We start from the raw sequence: 22,442 nt of genomic DNA on the forward strand, positions 1-22,442 counted from the left end.
TAACCATAAACTTTAAAATCTTTCTTGCCTGAGTGCAGAGTTTGAGAAGGACCATAAATATGTCTTCGATCTAAAAACTGACTCTACTCCTTGCATGTACCTAGAATGGTATAAAAGCTGACTGGGAAAAAAAATAAACCCACTTTAACTTCAGCAATGGCTGAAGTCATGTTATAATGTTGTCACATGGTCTTTTTTTTTTTCCCTTTAATCATCGCTTCTTTCCTCCCTCACTAGAGACCCTGTTGACTGACTGAGCTGGCTTGATCAGATGGCGCTTCAATGTTGGAGCTCAAGTACAAGAGATGCAGTGAAGGACACTGTGGGAAAAGGAGGCACAGGCAAAGAAAAATAAAGATGTAGGACAGCAGTGAGCAAACCCTGTAAGAATGGGACAGGGAATGGTAGAATGTTTTTGTATTTATGCTTAGAGGTATGCTAAAACCTAGAAGAGCAAAGGTAACTCTCATGAATACTTTTAGTCTTTGGACCCTAATTAGAGATACTTTAGACCCTAGGCATGAAAGGGTTTCAAAAAAGCAGTCCTCCTTCCTGTCCAGGGATGCTTTGGCAAAGAGAAGGAAAATGAACATAAGCTTTTCCAGAGCTCACCTAGGGATAAGAGAAGATCAGGAAATGTCCTGCTTCCTCTCTGGCTCTCACTGGAGGAATAACTAGTTCTGGTTCTGGGTCCCTTTGGTGGGATATCTAGTTCGCTTCCCTCTCTGTTTATTGTCTGTCCTTGGAGCACCAATTTGTCCATATCTGTCAGTTTATGTCTGTGGTTTCATTTCATTGTTTGATTGCTGCTCTGTGTTTCATATTCAAAAGAAAAAATGGTTAAAAATTTATCTGCTGGTGATTCACCCCTTGATTTAGTTTTAATTCATTTTTGTTAAAAAAAAAAAAAAAAAGCAATTGACAACAACAAAAACAAAAATTGATAAACTGCTGTTGGACCTGTACCCTGCACCTGTAGCTAGGAGTCTAGCATTGCTGGAGAAGCCCTGCCAGGGGTTACTTGTCTGTACAAGCTGCTCTTAAAGGGGCCAGCAGCTTCTCAGCTTCTCTGAACAAAATACTGATGGCTGTTTCTCCTACAAAAAAAATCTCTGTGACTGTGATTATTGGATTCAACAGGTAACAAGGTGGTCCTCTCTTGAAATTACAGTTGGAAAAAGTAAGAAACTTTTGTCTAGTCTAAATAAGTAATGTAAAAAATGTGTGTAGCCACTTCATTTTTGTTTCTGACTGGTCTTAAATGTAGCCCATAGAGGATGCATTTACTCTATTTACAAATGGCTCATATAATGAGAAGACAGTATATGTAATTGGATCACATGTTTATTCTCTTGAGTCCTGCCCCCACCCCACCCCACCCCACCCCAAATTCAGCACAAACAATTGGATCACGTGCTGTAGCTTCTGTTTTTGAAATGTTGAAAACTCAAGCTTTCAATTTGTATACTGATCGCTAATATATAGCTCGCGGTTTGCAAATGCTTGAAACTGTTCCTTATTTAGTTACTGCCAATTCTCAAATTTTGCAATTATTTATGCAAATACAACTCAATTTGAGAAACCATACTGGGAGCTGGAAAGATGGTCCAGTGGTTAAGAGCACTGACTGCTCTTCCAGAGGTCCTGAGTTCAATTCCCAGCAACCTCTTCTGGTGTGTCTGAAGAGAGTGACAGTGTACTCACATACAAAATATAAATAAATAAATCTTTAAAAAAAAAGAAAAGAAACCATACTGTTCCTTACTTTACAGCACATTCAAGAGCTCAAACTGGATTACCCAGACCCCTTGGTGAGGGCATTGCCAGAACAGGTTGGCATACCAGGCAGATTATAGCCCTTACACAGGAACAGTTAGCCAAATAGTCTTATTCTTTACATCATCAAAACAGTAATAGCTTGAGACAACCATTTGGTATTTCTAGAGAATGTGCACGTCAAATTGTAAAGACTTACAATGTCCTCAATGTCCTCAGTTTCTACCTGCACCACATAATGGTGTTAATCCTCAAGAACTCATACCTAATCAATTATGGCAAATAGATGTTACTCATTTCTGATTTTTGAAAATGAAGTGCATGTGACTATTGACAACTCAGGCTTTCTTGTTGCAACTGCTTTTAACAGGAGAAGCAACTAAAAAATGTAATTAGTCATTGACTATGTTGTTTTTCTCTGCTGGGTGTTCCAAATCAGATTAAAACAGATAATGGAACTGTTATCGCTGTCATGCATTTGAGGCATTCTGTATGCAATATAATATTATCCACACTACTGAGATTTCTTATAATCCTCAAGGACACTGTATTGTGGAATGGGCCCATGGAACTTTAAAGCATTTTATCTTCGTAAAATAAAAAGGGGAAACTATAGCCCCATATACCACAAAATTATTTAAATCATGCTCTTTTTAAAAAAAAAAATTTTAAATTTGAATTCCAAGGAACTCTCTGCTGAGTGCCTATGTCCTGCAATTCAGCATACTATGGCCAGGTGAAATGGAAGGATCTACTTACTGGCATATGGAATGGTCCCTATCAGGTATTAATATGGAGAAGAGAGCATATTTATGATTTTTTTCCACAGGATGCTGAAGGAGCATGATGGCTGCCAGAGCAATTGGTGAGACATGTTGAAGCTGGGACAAAGAATGATGCTGACTGTGAGCTTACTAAGTGCCCTGACAATGGTGCCAGGGACGCTGTATTGGGCATGTGTTCCTGACCCACCTTTCTTTGCGTATATCCCAGACTGGACAAGCTGCTTTGCCTCATGCTTTTAGACCTAGTGGGACAGAATACATGGAGACTGTGGAAACTGCTTTCAAAATTTAATCAAATAGAGAAGTTATAATGACTCTTCTCTTTCTTTCAATGTGACCAGTTATTCTGAATAAATCATGTATTAGTCTGGAAAGCAGTCCGGTATTGGAAAAAAAGCAAATGACAGTCTGTATTTGGAGGACTAGTTCTGGACATTTTCAGAGACAAATTAGAAAATTGACAGTTTCTTAGGCTAGAACAAAGAAGTAGGCTTCAGGCATGAAAATGACTTTGGTTAGGACAGGGAAGTATTCTCAGATACTTTGGTCATCCTGATAAGTCCTTAGAAATAGTGATCACAGGAGTGATCATGGGACTCTGTTTATTGTCCTGTGTGTTCTTTGACTATCTGGGTTTATTGTCTTGCTTGTTCCTTGACTATTTGAATCTATTGTATTGCTAGTTCCTCAACCTAGAACTGACCTTAATACTTGCATGTAATTAAAATTATATAAAAGCAAAAAGGAGGAGGAGGGATGAGATAGGGAGTTTGGGGGCTGGGGAATGGGAAAAAGGAGTAACATCTGAAATGTAAATAAATAAAATATTTAATAAAAAAGAAAAGAAACTAAAAATATCAATGAAGGATATTAAAATAATAGTAATATACATATATAGTATAAAAATTAATAAAAATAATATATTAAATTTTAAAAAGAAAGAAAATTGACAGCTGCCTGGTATGAAGTTATATTTGCAGTGAATAAAATTGGAATAAAATCTGGATTTAAAACAATGACAGGATCTGGATTTCAAAAAAAGTGTTAGTACATGTATTAAGGTTCCTAATCTTTTATTAATAACCCATGTTAAAATTATTTTTGTTTCTTTTACAGGATTTAATGTAAGTTGTATTGATTGTACATTTTCTAAATGTGTTAGTGTATTGAAATCTGCTATATCTGATATGGTTAAGGATAAGCATGGTTAATGTTGCCAACAGAATCCAGAACCACTCAGAAGACAGACTTCTAGGCACAACTGTAGGAAACGATCTCTCTCTCTCTCTCTCTCTCTCTCTCTCTCTCTCTCTCTCCCTCCCTCCCTCCCTCTCTCCCTCCCTCCCTCCCTCCCTCCCTTTCTCCTTCCCTCCCTCTGTCCCTCTCTCTGATTTTTTTTTATTTCTCTTGAGATTTTAATATAACTACACCATTTCCCCCATTTTTCCTTCTCTTTCCCCCTCTAAGCTTCTTGCTCACACTCAAATTTATGGCCCTTTTTTTCACTATTTGTAATTGCATGTTTATGTATTACAGATATGTTTCTACATATAATCTGCTCAGTCCACATAATGCTATTTGTACGTATATTTTTAGAGCTGGCCATCTGGCACTTGCACAACCAATTGCTGTGTTCTTCCTTGGGAGATTATCTTGATTGCATTGAGGTGGGAAGACCTTCCAAATGTGTGTGGTGCCATCCCTAGCTAGACCCTGTGTTAAGAGGAGAAAGCTGACCAACACGTGTTCTCAGCCCTCTTTACTTCCTGACTTTGGGTGTGATGAGCAGCTGCTTCCGGTTCCAATTGCCTTGACTTTCTCACCATGACAGGCTAAACCTTGAGGTTTGAGCCAGAATTAACCCTCTCACCTTTAAGCTGCTTTTGGAAGTAAGTTTTATTACAACAACAGGAAAAGCAAGTAAGACAAGCAGTTACCGTTTGCTTTAGCCAAATCAATCAACGCCTCTGAACTCTGAGGACCAAAGCTCTGCAAAGTGGCTGGAGCGGAGATGGGAAATGAAGAACATGGACAGACCATCACAGACAGAAGGATAAGGCCAATGTGAAGAATTATCTATGGAGGAATCAGAGAAAGTGTTGGAGAGAGAGGCAATGATTTCAAAAGCATTTCAAATGTGGTATAAAAATGATAGAAACCACTCAGAATGGATTTAGATTTCTGAGGAACCTGGGCAGGTTAATGTAGCATCCCCTGCTGGAGTGTTTAGAAAATAATACCCATGGTTACCAAAAAGGCTCTCTGACTCCACAACTTATTGAATGTTTTTATTTCTAGAGGGATAAAGCATAGTTCTTCCTTAAGGAACTCAGGACCTGTCAAGGACTATAGGCATCAAACTACCATGCATGCTGTACCCAATTTTTCTGATTGACAACATTCATTGTCTATTAGTATTCAAAATGAAATGCATTTGGAGGGAAACAATTATTCTTCAACTAAAAATCCATTTCTCATCTCCTGTGCAGATGAGAAAGAACTTGTATCAAGAGAATTGCCAAGAGTTATTCAAGCAGGATTCTGGAGGAAGTTTCCAAGAAAAATTTAAAAACAAGACAAAAAATTGGTGATTCTTTTGTTATATGCCCATTTTTCTGAGGGTTTTATTTTTCTTATTATTTTTGCAAGTAGTGATGGCATGTCATTGTCATCTGGAGAGAATTCCAAAAGAAATAAAAAAGAATCAAAGCCATCTGTCCTGATAAGTTTGAGCCACCAGATGAAATGCCAGCAACCATCTGTTTACCTAATTGAACCTCTACATAGAAGATTAAAGGATATTTCTCAGTTGTGTAGAACTTTTCAAAACAGTTTCAAAATATGTTTAACATATTAAACATGAACATAAAATATACAGTATAAACCATTAAGTATAATCAAGTAAAAACTCACAGACTCCTAGAATTAACATAATGAAGTAGAAATTACTAGTTTAGATTGTACAGTGAAGGGAGGTTTTTCTCAAGAAATAAGAGCATCCAAATCAAATCTAAAAAGTAAATGTGAATCTCCAATGTGTGCAGGAGGACAGAGTGCAGGTGATGGTTAGAAGGGAGAGAGGGCTTTCTAGAAGGAATATCAAAAAAAAAAAAAAAAAATCCATTGGGGTTGGATTTTCCAGTAAGGTTCAGCTGTGAGTTAGACTTTACTTGATATTGTCAGAAAAGCCAGTGAAAAAATAATCTAAGTAGAATAGATTATATACTGACAAGAGGAGAAATCAAACAAGGATTGTCCCTACAGTCAGCCTGTCAGCCCATAAATGACAGAGAGAAGGACCAGGGAGCTATAGCAAGAACAGAAAAGGAAACTTAAGGAGAATCTTTCTAAAAATAATTCTTTAATTTTTGAGATTATAATTACATTATTTTTCCTTCCTTTTCCTTCTTCAAAATCCTCCCATATGCCCTGCCTCGATTTCTTTTAATTTCATGGTCTCTTTGATCATTAAGTGTTGTTACAAGTATGTCACATGGTTCTTTTTCCCTCCCCACTCTTCCCCCTGAGTTCAAGTATGTACATATATATTCTTAAATATAACCTGCTCAACCTTCAGTGTAAATAAATGGAGTCAACTTGGGGGGGGGTGTGAAGAAATGAAAATGGAAGATGATAGCATTTGGAATTTTGGTTTACAACTAAACAAGTATTCACAATGTTACAATGTGAATTTCTTTAGAGGATGCTGAGATGTGGGGGACTGAGTCTGAGGTGCTTGTCAGCTGCTCACTTAAGAGCTGTATCTAGGCAGTTATGAGTGCTAGAAAGGAGAACAGAAATCCCCTCAGAAACTCACAAGACAGACCATAGAATAGAGAATGGCAGGGTCTATGGTTCCACTGAGCTTAGAAGAAGTTCAGATAGCCAACACTAGAGCAAAATAAACTGCAATGGATATGGTTCATTCTGCAAGGAGTTGAGATGAGGCTACCCCGATGATGGCTCACCAGGTAAAAGTGTTTGCCCGAGCAAACCAAAGGACCTGAGTTCAAGTCTCTGAACTTATAAAGGAGAAAAAAACTCTCAAGAGTTGTTCTTTCTCCTCCACCACATGAACACTGGTACTCAGGGAGGAGAGTGGGGAGGGGAAAGGACCATGTAACACGAAAGTGTAGTGATGGTTAATGGTGAGAGGAAGTGGATAGGCATCCAGTGAGGGCCACTGTAGTGGGGAAGGACGGAGCAGAAGGATTATAATAGCAAAAGCATATATGAAAATTTTATATAAAACAAATTACTATAGTGCTGATTTAAAAATACAAAGGGCTGGCCTTATCACTTGGCCTGTAAATGTTCTTGCCTTGTAAACTGAAGACCTGAATTGGAACTCCAGAACCCACAGTACAAGAATGAAAAGAAAAAAATACTCCTGAAATTTGTCCTCTGACCTCTACACAGGCATGTGTATGCCTGTACTCTCACACAGACATTATGGACACACAACAATGATAAATTGGAAAAAAACAAATCTTGAATCTAGAAATGTCTACATATTTAAAATGTGGATATGCTTCTCTGTAGCTTGGAAGAGACAGGAAATAAAGGATACAAATTAGCCAGCTTCCATTCAGTCCAAAAGAAAATTTGTCTTGGAACCCTCAAGCAGGGTAACAGTTCTGCAGAGTGGAATCCTCCTCAGAGACCTAGCCAAACTCTCATCCCATGGGCCCCTATTTTATTCTACCTCAGCTATTTAGAACCAAGGCTGTAAGTGACTGATAAAATGTCATCCAATCATACCGTGCTAACCAACTCTGCTCAGAGTCCATGTCCTGGGAGAAATCATTTCCTTTCCACGGGAGATTGCTTAAGTTTCACTCTAGAGCTAACCCTCAACTTAGCACAAATGCCATGAGTGTCACAGTGATGAGTTTCTGCTTTCATAACTCGGGAAAGCTACTTCACAGCAATCATATGGCAGTGCAATTCTCCACAGTGACCTATTTAGCAACACAGGTCAAACTTGTTCTTGTGTGTCTTTCATGGCTTGAAGTAGGTTCTTAACTTACAGAATTCTAAAAACAGGACATGTGAAATGCGAGGATTCAGATGCCAGAAGTTAGCCATTTGACTTAGAGAATCAACAAGGGCTTAATTAAGAATTAACCTGTAGGGAAAGTCTCTGAAATCTAGGCCAAACCAGAAGACAAAGCATGCTGTCTGGTGGCAGGGACTTCTGCTTTGCTAAACAGAAAAGTCCACACTGAAGGCTGCAACCCATTAAAGTAATGTCTGTGTACCTTCCAGACTCATCCTCTAATATTTACAGTACTTATGGATATTTCCATCTGACCTTGACATCAATTCTTTAAATTCTGGACCAGTGAATCTCCTTTAGTATATTTACTCAAGTACATTCTGAACTAAAAATCCCATCACACAGCATCTGGTCATGACATGACTCACCAGGGTTATCCTAAAACAAAACAAATGTATTTTTATATCTTCTCACACACAAAGATTATTTCCCAATTTTCTAAAGTATTAAAACCATTTAAACATGAAATGATTTTATGTTGAGATTTTTTTGTTTTGTTTTGTTTTTTGAGACAGGGTTTCTCTGTGTAGCCCTGGCTGTCCTGGAACTCACTCTGTAGACCAGGCTGGCCTCGAACTCAGAAATCTGCCTGCCTCTGCCTCCCAAGTGCTGGGATTAAAGGCGTGCGCCACCACCGCCCGGCTGAGATTTTTCAAACTAACCAATAACAACAAAAGTGGAAGCCTCTTGATGTCTCACAGGCATCTTAAACTTTTTATATTAAAACATACATTGTTAAATTTTGTAAATCTATCTCAGCTTTCCTCATAGAAGGAAAGGGTCCTTCAGCTCTCCTGGCTGTTTGGGTGTAAAGTCTGAGTAGCCTCATTTCAAACAAAGCTTTTGCAGATTTGATTAAAAACATGGAAGTAGATCATCATGAAATACTCAAATAGGGCCTAAGTCCAATGCTAGTGCCCTGGGATTGGGGGGAGACAGAGAAAAAGTAAAAGGACACACAGAGAGACACAGACGGAGGGAGGGAGAAAAGGAGGGAGGGAGGGAGGGAGGGAGGGAGGGAGAAAGGGAGGGAGAAAGGGAGGGAGAAAGGGAGGGAGGGAGGGAAGGAGAATGCTAAGATACATGATGACAGGGACAAACTCCAGTTACCAGAAGCTATTAGAAGAAACACACTCAATCAGGATTTGCAGAGTCTTCAGGTATGATAGTTCTCTTGACACTTTAATTTTCATCTTATTGACACAAAAGGCTAAGAAAACACAAGTGTGTATGTAGGTCAGGGTACAAACACACACACCACACACACACACGTGTGTGAAGTTGGATCCATAATATACATAATCTTTCACAATTTTCTATTAACATTTATTTCTAAGATGTTTCAGTACAACCCAGCTTTTAATACATATAACATCCTATTAATCAGACTCAGGAAAACTGGAAAATCTTGTCAAGTGAATTCTGAATTATCACACAAACACTAAAATTCAAGAGATGAGAGAAAAAAAAATCCACAACCTTATTTCTCAATCTCATTTCTCGTTTAGGAAATTCTGTAGACAGTGTGACACTGGACATGAAATTAACAACATGTGGTAAATGGCACCACTCAGTAGGAAAGCACTTATCAAAGATGGTTCTAGGCCCTAGGTTCAATCTCCATACAACCAGAAAGAATATGAACTATGGTAGAATTATCTTAATCAGTTTGGTCATCGAAAACCTTCGTCTAGTAGCTTTCCTATGCTCTACTTATTATATGGACGTGTTTTCAGCATTAGCATAGGAGAGATTGGGCCTTGGCCATGTTATAATACACTAAGGATAATGACTCCTTCTGGGCCTAAATCTACCAACACACACGTGACAAGCATCAACAAGGCAAGATGAGAAGTGCCACAAAGGAATGTTACTTGGAACCAGGAACGTGGAGATAATCAGCAGTGGAAGAATTGAAGTATGCTTTCCATTCGTTTGCTTCTAACATGACATGGAAGGATCTTGGAGGAGTAGAGGGACAGAAAAGTCTAATTAGAATATATTATCGAGAAAAATCTATTTTCAATAAAAAGGAAAAGGGGGGGGAGAAGTTATGCAAAGACTTGGTCCTGAAGAGCAAGTAAAAGTGAGTATAAAAGAAAAAAATGAATAATAAACTAAGCAATATAATAAAATAGACACTGAAAAATTATTATAAAAGAAAAAAACTTGCATACACCCAGAGAGGCCTGAGTTCTCTTACTTACGCTCCTGGGTTACATCATGGTTCTGTGTGAAGGAAACAGTTTTAGTTGGGCAAGAATCAGTAATGGGACTATTATCTAGAGCATAGGTTTTTGTTCAAACTGAAGATTGTGGTCCACTGGAAAGAATAAAAGTGTACTTAGTGATGATCACCAACATTTAAAAACAATGAAATACTGTTAATATGAAAAGATAGGATGAGGTGGGGTGGGATGGGGTAGGATGGGATAGATGGGATGGATGGATGGACGGGATGGAGTAGGATAGGGTATAATGGGCTGGGGGAGGATGGGATGGGATAGGATGGGATGGGATGGGATGGGATGGGGTGGGGTGGGGTGGCTGGGTGGGTGGGATGGGCTGGGGTGTTATGGATGCAGTGGGATAGGATGGGGTAGATAGACTCAAAATGGAAAGACAGAGTAAAATATATCTTAAAACTGCTAACAGTAAAGGAAAGAATTGTTTTGTGAATGAATATGCACATATACAATTACAATGTTATTGAAAGCCATGCATGAGTTAAGTTATTTAAAAGCCACCTAAGACCTGGTTCCACATTCAATGAGGAGTCACTAAAGTCTTGACAACTCTTTAGACTTTTCTTAAATATTTAGAAATTGCACTATTCAAACGCATGGACTCTGGCTACATAGTGGGTTCTTAGCCTTCACTTCTCAGTGTGCTTGTGTTCTATGAAGACACAAATGGAGATTTGAGCTTTCTGTCAAATAGGGATTGGAACTCTCATCATTTTTCTCCTTCGTGGTGAGAGGGGGAGGTGCTAGAAGAGTGGAAGTCCATTGCAGACGTCTCCAAGATCACCATAATCAGTAATATACCTCAGAGGACCTGGGTAGTGTGAGGAGTAGGACACTGAGGAGCAGGCCCTGAGAACTCTTTCCATGTCACCGACCCTGAAGCTTCTAACATCAGCTATTACCTCTCCATGGTCTAGATACAGATCACAGAAAGGCTAAAAAAAGACATATTGTTGTTATTTTAATTGAGTTTCTAGACTGAGCTGGATCCTGTGTATTATAGTGAAACAGAGAGCATCCTTAGGAAGGAGCCTTGCAGCCTTCTGTTTCATTTTCCATTAGATGATTGATCCTATGGTTCGCAGACACGCGAGTCAGACAATCATCTGTAGTGACTAAGTTTTTTGAGTCGTGACATCGAAACAAACATAGAAAATAAACAAATAAAGCATGTCTTTAATCCATCAAAACTGTACTTATAAAATACGATGTCAAGGGAGGTTTAGGACAAGAGCCAGAGTTTGCCAGGCTTACCCTAAAGCCTTAAATGACACTATGGAAGTCAAATACAGTCTCAAATATTTGAAGACCCACACAGTCAATTCTGATAGACAGTAGGACCTGCATCTAGCTTTACAACTTAAAAGTCTTCCATGCTTTGATCTAGTAAATTTAGATATCTCCTGACCCTCACAAGCATTGGCATGATCACTGCTACTTGATTTATGACTATGCTTTTTATTTGTCCTCACATAGTTGAAAATTTCAAGCTATTTCAAGCAATTCCTTGTATGGTAAACATGGAGCAGAACTTGTATACAGTTTTTGATTTTATAAAAACAATAAAATCACATTTTTTTCCCTTTGAAGCTGCTGGGGCTCCTAGAGTACTTTGGCCAAGCCTAAATATAGGATCGGCTTTTGGAAAGAAGCCAGTGCCAAGCCTGTCTGCAATGGATAATTATTTAAAAGCCCAAATATCAAGCATCTATCTTCTTCACTAAGACCTCAGAGCACACATTCGTGAAGACGAAAAGCCCGTGTCTCCACCCTACTGTTTATCAGAATGAAGAAGAGGCATGGGCCACTGTGTCACAGGGAAATGGTTGTCAGAAGTCTTTAAAGGGTATTTCAATGGCGACTGAGCTGGGGTCATAATTGCAGAGAAGTGCTTCACAGATCCTCTGCTGAGTCGTGCATGTGAGCTCAACAACTGCCTCATTACATCTGATGACAAGTCACGGTGTGGCACAGGAAAGACCATTCCAAACCAGCCTTCTCAAATGGTTCACACAACCATGCAGTGTGATGGTCATGTGTGACCTCATACAGTAGAATTCAAGATTTCTCATGGGAACAAGAAGCAGAATGCTACAGAACACATCCTTGGTTTCACTTTGTAACCCCTCAGGCGTGTTCTTGTTACACAACATCTGGGAACTGAAGCATCCTACTTTTAGACTTCAAAAGTTCATTCAAGTGAAAGCCCTTAAATGTACAAATATCCTACCAAATTCACAGGGTATGGGTTCTGGGAAAGCATTAGCTGTTCAAGCTCCCCTCCATAAAGCAGTTTAGGCTTTGTGTATAATCTACCCGCATCTTTCTCTGAAAGTTAAATCATCTTTAGATTACTTATAATACCTACTATAATGTAAATAATGCAAAAATAATTGATGTTTTATACTTTTTACGGGATAATGACCAAAAAAAGTAATGTTGTGTTTGTATTCAGTACAGTTTCTCCATGAATATTTTGGATCTGCTGTTGGCTGAGTGGAACCTGGAGATACAGCTGGCCGAATTTATATATAGGGACTATTGTAATTGTTTTCAACTTTCATGATAGATAGGGACGTGAGAGTAACGTGATGGCGATGGCTTTATCAAAAGGAGAACTTATACTCATATTCATAGAGAGATATGATTGTTGCAACCTGTTCAACAGATGTTAAAATGGTCTTCAAGTCACAGGGTCGTTCATTGAGCAGTTTGCCTTTCACTCATCTGATACAATGCTTTTGCTAGTGAGCTTTGTTCAGCTCACACCTGCTCTCTATTGCCCTCTAATATAATAGGTTTTCTTAACTAGTGTGAAGAAATCAGGATCAGTTTAATTTGTCTCTTTAATGCCTTCTGCAACACCTCCCCCCCCCCAGGTTTCTCTCAATTTCTTATGGGAAAAGTAGAGGTAAAAGTCAGGGAGGACAGGAAGAAAAACGACACCAGTGTTTCACTATTTCAAAAGAAACTGGAAAAAAATAAGGTGAAAGCTTCTGTGATCCGGATTAAATGTGTCTAAAAATTTAGAACTTTTAAAGCTCCCAATACCTCAGCTTAAATCACTGTGAGTACCAAGAAACCAGTAAGACGGCATATCTTCCCCCAACTGTGGTGTGAGAACTGTAATTCAATCTAGAAACTGAACACAGCAAGGCAAGAACAATGGCAGAGATTCCGTAAAGTGCTTGGGGAAGGGAGAAGGTTGCAGAAGGCTTCTTAATAGAAATTATGCCAAGAGAAGAGAAGGCAGAGATGCTGACAAGGCTGGAGGGAGCTGCCCACCTGATGCCCTCATCACTTCAGTGTCTTCTGTTACCACCTCTTATCCACCCCCCAAGGAAAGTGATGAAGCTCCAGGGCTTGTACCTACTAAGTGTCACTTAGGAATGAATGCTCTTCTGATTGATGTTTCACTTAGCACATCCAGGGCAACACAGTCAAAACCTAGCTTTGCCCACCAAGCAGGAGTAATAATAATCCTGGCGTGGGAATGTTTTCTTCCTTTGTCTGCCATCTACCGGTCTCTAAAGCACTCTGCAGACAAAGTGAATAATGTATATTTGTTCTTTCAGAATAATTGAATAGTTTTACTAGATAGACCCCTGAAGAAGATTTAGTGTGACTTAAATATTAGCATCTCCATTCATGGATTAACAGTGAAAACCCTGTCACAGACATGGAATCAAAATCTTTCAGATATGACAATGAATAATTATGAGATTTCTAGTTAGCAGTGTCTTAATCATCATGAATATACTTTTTTCATATGAAGAGCACATTTTGAGTTGGTTTTTATTGTGGGCAAAACCAAGAGCAGAGGTGTTGGAGGCTAAACATTGTGGAAGACAATTTTAGTTCAGAAATATTCCAAAGCTTGGCTTTATCAGCGTTGGATCTTTTGGAGAAATCAAGAACTCAGAATCATTTTTTTGTTGTTGTTGTTTTTAAATAATGTCCCCAACTATACCATCAAAAGTTGCTTAATATTTATGAAGAGCAAAAAAATATAAGGTAGGAACTGTCTAATTCCTGAGAGATTGTTGAGATAGTTATCAGGATTGTGTTATGATCTCTAGACCTGGGATTGGCAAGTAACTTGTACGGTAGGATTTTTGACCCATTGATTTAAGAGGTAGAAATGAATATCTTATAAATAACCTTTCATTCATTTATTTATTCACAGATATTTATTCAATATTGCCATGATTCTCAAAGACAGAAAGCCCAGACATTGGTATTTGGATATCCACTACATTTCTTGTGCAGGTTATCTTTTATAAACTTCAAGAGACACCATTAGTGGCAGGCTTTTTCTTGCAAAGTGAAGAACAAAAGTGATTATTATACATTGAGTGCGTTGATCAATGCAGTTATATATTGCCATCCACTGTCACTGTTAGCCTGAATACCTCTCTACCACACTTCTGTAGAATTGGGGTACTTAAAGACACCCTCTGAAGAGTGAAGGGGACAATTGTCATCAAGCAATGTGGGGTGTGACTGCCAGGCCACTGACATTCAGCTGTCACTTGGCCAGTAGACAAATTCTTATAATGTACAGATTCTTGAGTACCAGCCACTAATACTTAGAAGCCCAGAATAAGCCAGCATGCATAAGAGTGCCACTCACCTCCTCCCAGTGCAGCTCTGGGGACCTCACTGCTGGGCTTCAGTTCCTCCTGCCTCCTTCCTCCTAAGAATCTCTGCTCCTCCCTGAACACTTCTGCCAAGATACTGGGAAGATTCTCCAGACTTCCCATTGGCTCAATTCCCAAGGGTGAGGTTGGCTACAAGAACCTAGCAGCAGTAACAGAAACGAATGAAGTCCCTCCTCCTTCCCAGGCTGCACTAAGAGAAAACTCATGTTCATGGACAGGACACTACAGACAGGCTCTATCTGGGCTTCCCTGTCCTGCCCCACAGGAAGTTTATCTCAGGGTATGATGTCACATAATTTCTCCTTCCACCGATCTTGGGAAGTAAACTCAACAAACCAGAGAAGCAAAGATTTCTAAAGGCTGTCCTTACACACACCCATCTAAGCCATGTTTACTTGAGCATAGGGAAGACTGCAAATTAAACCAGCAGTGACAACAAGAAAACGAGAATTCAGGAGATAAATTGAGACTAAGACCAGATGCCTGGGTTTTATTCATCTCTAATCTCATTGGCTCAAATTCATAGTGTTCCTGAAAACTTGTGGCTCAAGTCCCAGATTATCAGGATAAGCTTGCAACATCTGGACAACCTTTGACACTAGTAAGTAACACATGTGAAGTCAGAAGAAACATCATATGTTGCATGCGTACCAGAGACCATATATTCTTAGCTAAACATCATATTTTCTGGAAAGAGTGCTTTTGGTCACAGAACATAAGCTATGGTGTGGAGCCAAAACCTTTGTAGCCATATCTGGGTTCAAATTCAAGCTCCTCAATTTGAATCCATATGACTTTAAGCAGATTATTTTATGGTTTTACATCTTGCTTTGCTGGTTTGAAAAAAATGTGAAGAATTTCAGTAACTTTATGGTTAAGGCAATTATAATTAATATGTAAAGTAATTCATATAGACTAAGCTCTTAATGAATGTAGCTATTAGTGTAATAATAGGTTTGAGACAGTCTTGGAAATTCCACAATATGTATAGGCTCCAACTATACATCCCTTTATATATAAAATACCACTCTGTGGCTACCTCAAGTCTCATAACTTCCATTACATTCTGTATTATTATAAGAACATACTGATATACTTATTTGTTAAAATATTTGATTTTGTTTTGGAGAGAGGGAAAGAGAGAGAGAGAGAGAGAGAGAGAGAGAGAGAGAGGTACTTGCCTGTAGGTACTTGTTTGTGCTAGTGCCTGTAGGAAGTGAACTCAGGTTGTCTGCATGAGCAGCAAGTGCTGCTGATTGCTGACCCATCTCTTCAGCTCCCACTTTTCTTACCCCTTTATTAGATGTTTTAATCACATAACTTACTCAGTTTTCCAACTTATTACACATAATTTTATGTTATCATTCTAAAGCACTTCCATCTCACACTACTTAAAGATCTCTGTTGTTTTGAACATATCGTACACATCCAGTAAGTTTCAGTTAGAGAAGAGGGTTGAGTTCCATTATTCTGTGCGCAGGGTAAACTACACAGTCTCTGGCCACATCTAATTACAAAAGGTCACCGATTTCAAAAATAGAAGATTGTGAATGTTCTTATCTCAAAGAAATGATAAGTAAAGGTGTGCACATGGAACTGCTTTACACGAGGTTTACGGGCACCAACACGTTACCTCGTGCTCCATAAATAGCTGCAACTTTTAAAAGGCTTATATAAGATTCAAATTCCTCAAGATAAAACATGGTTTTAAAGACGGAGTCCTACTGTACTCAAGATACTGATCTAGAAGGAAACTTAAGTGAGGCAGCCAACTTCTCTACCAGCTAGCCAAGAAATCTTTAACAAATTTTGGGAACAATGAAAAAAATCAAAAGAAAAAAATGAAGCTCTTTAGTTAGTGCCAAAAGAACATTTCATTCTAATGCAAATCTATACTTTTGAGTTGAAACTGCACATAAACTATTTTATCATGCAGATTCAAGAAGAGATTGACAAATACTGTACATCAACCACACCCTCGTCTTCCCCCTGAGACTGCAGCTGCCATCTACTGATTTGACTGAGAGCTTCCACCCATTGCTCAACGGGATCTGTGCAAAACTTTACCAGAGATTTTAAGCTGACACCATTTTACATATGGTCACCTCTTTAACACAATCTTTTAACAATTACATCCTTTTCCCTTTTTTCTCTCAAAACATTCTTGTATGCTACTCCTTGCTTTCTATCAAATTCATGATGACATTTTTAATTTATTGCTATTACATATGTATGTATATATGTTTGCATATATATGTATGTGTACATTTCTAATGGTTTTTTGTCTTAATTGTCAGATATTCTCTACTTCTTTCAAATAAAGTCAGAATTTCTAAATAAAGAAAGTACACCAACATGCAATGTGGCCTCTGACCACCAAGTGCAAGGAAATAACACTGGAATGTCAGCTGACTTCTCCTGTGACCTACGGCAGTTATTCTAACGTACTTAAAGATGGGGCATTTAATCCTAGTGATCTGAAAGACCATACTATGTAAGATAATGTGTGATCAACGCATGCCTCTATCCCCCTTCCATGTTCAATATTTCCATCACTGTCCTCTCTTGTCCTAATGACAACCTGATGAATTTTGGCTTCCGAAAGCTACTTACAGCCTTGAGTTCTTATACTGCATTTTGATGGTAGTATCTGAACCCAATAATAGAAAACATATTGATTGATTGATTCATTCATTCATTCATTCATTTATTCATTCATTTATGTATGACTGCTCTGTCTTCATGTACACAGGCATGCCAGAAGAGGGCATCAGATCCTTTTTTAGATGGTAACAAGTCAGCATATGGTTGTTCAACTACTGAGCCATCTCACCAGTCCCCAAAAATATAAATTTTAAAAGAAGTTTTTTTTTACTTGGAATATTACAAAAATTTACTAAGTGCTGAGAATTGATGGGTATTGATTATACAGTTATCAAGCTTATTGTTTCATTAGGCCAACAGGGTCACATTGTAAACCTGCCTTCCTCCTTCACCTACCTTGTCAGCCTGGATTCATAGACAGGAATGTAGCATAACTGTCCTCTGAGAGGCTCCACCCAGAAGACAGTGGAAACAGATGCAGAGACTCATAGCCAAACACAGGGGAAGGATTGAGGAACCCAAAGAGGCTAGAGACTCTACAAGAACACCAACAGAGTTAACTATCCTGTCCCCTTGTGGGTTCCTCAGAAACTGAACCATCAACCAAAGAACATACAAGGGCTGGACCTAGTCCCCCGTGCCCCACACATATGTAGCAGATATGCAATTTGGTCTTCATGCAAGTCCCCCAACAAATGGAAGGAGGTCTTACCCTGACTCTGTTGCCTACCTGTGGATCCTATTCCCCTAACTGGAATGCCTTGTCTGGCCTCAGTGAGAAAGAATATACCTAGACCTGCGATGACTTGAGGTTCCAGGCTGGATTGGTACCCAAATGGGGACCTGCCCCTTCTCAGAGGTGAAGGGGGATAGTGAGGGGAAAAGTCTATGTGATGGGGTTTGGTGTGAGGGTGAAGGGAGACAACTGGGAGGAAAGGGGGATATTACTATTGGGATGTAAAGTGAATAAATAAATAAATAAATAAATAAATAAATAAATAGAAAAAGAAGTAAGAAAATAAGAGTGGTAGAGTACTTCTCTAACATGTATGAGGGCTTAGGTTTAATTTCTAGCACCATAAAATTAATAATAATAATAATAATAATGTTGTCAAACTATAAAACACTATATGGATGACCCCATGACGCACTTCAGGGGGACAGTGAAACCTGGTAATAGTACATTTAGGTTTTGGACTCTAAAGGCTTATGGTGATTTTATGATGATCACACCAAAAGTTTTCATCCTACATGGTCCTCTAGAATTCTGTCACCCACCTGTAAAGGTGAAGCATAACTCGCTTTAGGACCTAAAGTTTAGATGACTGTGACCAACCAGGCCTAAGATTTACTGGAAAGCAAGAAAATGTGAAAGGATTGGTGTTGTGTGACTTCTAAGACAAGACCACTAATAGCATTGGCTTTTTGTTTGTTTGTTTGTCTGTTTTTTGTTTTGTTTTATTTTCTATTTTTGTCAAGTGAGCCCGGTGAGTCTAGGTAAAATCTCAGGGACTGACTAACATGGTATCAGGAATCTCAAAAGAGCAAGTGATGGGACCCCAGATGGAGAAGGCCTGTCTCCAGAACAACCTAATTGCTGCATCCTCACTCTCTAGAACTGTCTGCCTGCACTTGCCTGCAGTACCCCAAACTAGAATCCAAGCTCTTCACAAACAAAGCATTAACAGCTCTAAAGGCATGTCATTTGTCATTTAGGCAGCTGAATTAGAGGATGCTCTGACATGAATAGCCTTAATAATTGAGACCAGAACTCAGGGCTAAGATTATGATACCTCCTTCTTGTGTGTCCTGGGGGAAATGGCTTAATCTTTCTGAGTTTCCATTTTTAAACTTGGAATTGTGGTTATTCATATCATCTATTTTCTTGGGTTGCTTTGAGAAAAACTTAGTATTAAGTACTGAATAAAATCCAGATACAGCGACTAAGACCTCAATAAATGTTATTAATTATTATGTAATTGAGTATATCCCTCAGGGTATTTTAATGTGTTGCTTGTTGACACTCTCTCATTCATTGGGTAAGGACTAGATTCAAGAGAAGCCTTAGAATTCAGAGAAATAAAATTCAATTCAGGGCTTGCCACTAGAAGAAACTAAACTGGTATCTTTCTGGCAACTGGGTGCTTGCTTGGATGTCTAAGTCTTAGTAAGATAAAATGTCATGAAAGTTCATATGTCCTTTGTGCCATTTTTTGTGAGCAAAACAGTCTTATTAGAATGATAGAATGTGATGCCACCAACAGGTATCAGAGCCAGCGTATGGAAAAGTGAATCCCAGAGAGTTTGAAAGTGTGAGGGGAGGAGGCAGGAATGGGATTCTGAAGGATCACCAAGTATCTGTGAGATTCTGTCTAGAACGTTTAGTTTTGTATGGTTTGGAAAATATATGTCAAAGATAGTCACAGGAAAAACATATCAAAACAGTATTTACAGATTAATCAGTGGCTTAAATCTGGAACCTAGAATTCTTGTCAAATCCTGTTTTAATAAATGTCAGCTCGGCATACTTATTACTCCTTACCAAAGAAACTTGTGTTTAAACATTTATAGTCAAAGATACTTGAGGAATAGAATGAGAGATTCTTTGTGTGGTCAGTCATAGATGTTGTGAGTGACTGAGTCATAAAATTACTAGTCAAGCCTACCACTAAACTAAGCTCTAAATGCCATATGTCATTATGACAACCAAATTTGTAGACATATCACCTATGGATAAACAAAATAAATCACAAAACACATTATCCCTGCGTGTAAATTATTTTTTGATTGTCAAGAACAGCCCTTGCTTCCAGAGCTAGTTAATCAGAGTTCTCCATTAATTAGACCCCTCCTGTACCAGATTCCCTCAGCATCTATTATGCTCTAAACTCTAACTGCATTCTTTGCTAACATAGAATCTTACAAGGAAGCAGACTGGGGCTTTATGGTTTTTACTGTTTTCACAATTCAGCATGGCAAAATGTTCAGGAAATGTTTGTTGAAGGAATGAATGAGGGTGTGAACAAATGATAAAACTGCAAGAACCTTTTAAAGTCATTCTCTATAGGCCTGTGGGCCTGCTCTCAGAAGTCTCTGAGCCCTTTGGGTTTTGATGAGATTGGGCTGAATGTCCCATTGATCTCTGCTTTCTTTAGTCAGAAAAGAAACAAGTGTCGCCTACAGAAAAAATGGGATAGTACAAGGTAAGAAGTGGGGCCGTGCTCTTAGTAACAGCCAAAGAGGAATGGGGGCCACGGGAGAAGACCTGGACCTCAAGTTGCTGAAGTCGGGGAAAGTGGAGTTGGTATGAGCTTGTACTTAGGCTGCTCCCTTCAGCTCGTAATGGTCAGTAGATAAGATGACCTCAGAGCAAGATATATTACATAGCAGCAGCAAGGTAATTGTATAACTATTGTAATAATCAGGACACTTTTTAGGGTGAAACAGGATGCCATTAACCATGAAATCATGACAGCAGGAGTCATTTATGACCTAAACAATCAAACCAGGCATGGTGTCACTATTGACCCAAAAATTTCAAAGGAAACCATGGGGAAAGAACTAGATCCCTCAAATGTGGGAGTTTTGAGGCAGGATGTCCCAAAGAGCAGCCTCAAATGTTGAAGTTCTTCCCTTCTTCTGTTACCTCCTGCTTCTCATAATGTTTAAGAAAAAAAAGTGACAGATTTAGAAGCTACTGGGGAGAGCCTAGATTCCTCAGTAAGTACGTAGACAAGCCTTTTACTGAACTACTGCCCAAATGATGGTTTGGAGTTCTCTCCCTTTAAGCTTACAGCAGGTTTTCCTGAGGGAGACTCTTGACCACAGATACCCTACAGGAGTGGCCCTTATAGGCACTATGCCCTTGTCTGTGCCTCAACAATGCCCCATTACTCAGAATCTGGGTTGATCCTATTTCTGTCCCATGGGGAAATGCTTTCCTGGCTAATAAAGGTGTGGGTGTGAATGCTTTAGGAAAACAACAATCTTTTTGAGTCATTATGACATTAGAGTTACCAAACAGACTAACATAAACCTGAGGACCAGGGGGGTTATGCAAAGAGGAGGGTAAGGATGTTGACACATTCAATACTTTCAAGTTCCAAAAGGAATAAAAACAGTAGAGTCAGATAACAAATAACAAGAGTCAAGAACAGCCAAAAGAGAAAGCAGAGACCTATTTGAAATCCAGGTCAAAACACCCATCTCCTCGGTTCTTTATTTTATTTGTCTTTTTTTTTTCTAGTACAATTTTAGGCTTGAAGGAGAAAGTGAGCAAACAGCAGAGCTCCAGGAGAGTGCCCCTGCTCACTTCTACAGAGAGCTGGCTTCATTTGTGATTCTGCTTTTGATCTCTCCAGACTGCTCTGCTGACCCAGTTGCCCATCAGTTTGACTGTGGCACACTATCCTGACTGTTACAGCTTTATACTAAGACTTGAAATAAGCTTGTCCTCAAATTTGTTTTGCCAAACTGTGGCTATTTGGAATCTTCGTCTGCTGGGAAAAGAGGAGGGATATTCTATAATCAGGCTTCTTGTCTGATTTAAAGTTTCTCAAGCTGTAGGGTAGTCACTATTCATGTAAGAGTTAAGCTCCAGGTCTACAGTGGATCAATTGCATTTCTTTTTTTTTTTTATTGAAATTAGATTCTGTGTTTAGACAATATATTTGGATTATGGTGTCCCCTCCCTCTACTCCTCCCAGTTCCTCCTCTTCTTTCCTCCATTCCAGACCCATTCCTTTTCTGTCTCTCATTAGAAAACAACAGGCTTCTAAGAGAAAATAATAAAACATAATAAGAAAAACAAATAATCACCACATTGAAGTTGGTTAAGATGAACCAATGGGAGGAAGCAAGCCCAACAGAAAGCACAGGCACCAAAGTCCCACTTGTTGACACACTCAGGAATCTCATAAGAATTCTAAACTGGAAGCCACAATGCATATGCAGAGGACATGGTGCAACTCTTCACAGACCCTGTACATGTCGATTCAGTCTCTGTGATTTCATGTAACCTCTGTTCACGTTGATTTTCTTGGTGTTCGCCATCCTATCTGTCCCTTACAGTCTCTGCATGTCTTTTTCCTTGGGGTTCCCTGAGCTCTAAGGGAAGAAATTTGATGGAGACATCCTGTCTAGGGCTGAGTGCTCCAAGGTCTAAGTTATTGTGTTTCTAATGAGCTCCCAATCAAAATTAAAACTTCAAAGTGTTGGATCTACTCTACTTTTGGAAATGTCATTTTTAATTAACGTCTGTCTCCAAATACACCTAAATCCTGAACAGACTGTTTAGGACTTGAAGCAATCA

At 39.0% G+C, this 22,442-nt stretch overlaps 1 protein-coding gene across 2 annotated transcripts in view; it reads right to left on the minus strand.

Moving 5' to 3' along the window:
* Positions 1–16,162, minus strand: part of Serpinb7 (serpin family B member 7) — a 51,828-nt gene extending 35,666 nt beyond the window's left edge. Inside the window, exon 1 of one of the 2 annotated variants that reach the window (XM_076941680.1) lies at positions 14,500–16,162. The gene's annotated coding sequence lies outside the window, so the exon portion shown is untranslated. Of the gene's footprint in view, positions 1–4,498; positions 4,626–14,499 lie in introns of those variants that run through there. The other variant, XM_076941681.1, reaches the window with a different exon arrangement.
* Between the last annotated feature and the right edge of the window lie 6,280 nt (positions 16,163–22,442).

The sequence above is a fragment of the Arvicanthis niloticus genome, chromosome 10, assembly GCF_011762505.2.
Source record: "Arvicanthis niloticus isolate mArvNil1 chromosome 10, mArvNil1.pat.X, whole genome shotgun sequence".
NCBI lineage: Eukaryota > Metazoa > Chordata > Mammalia > Rodentia > Muridae > Arvicanthis > Arvicanthis niloticus.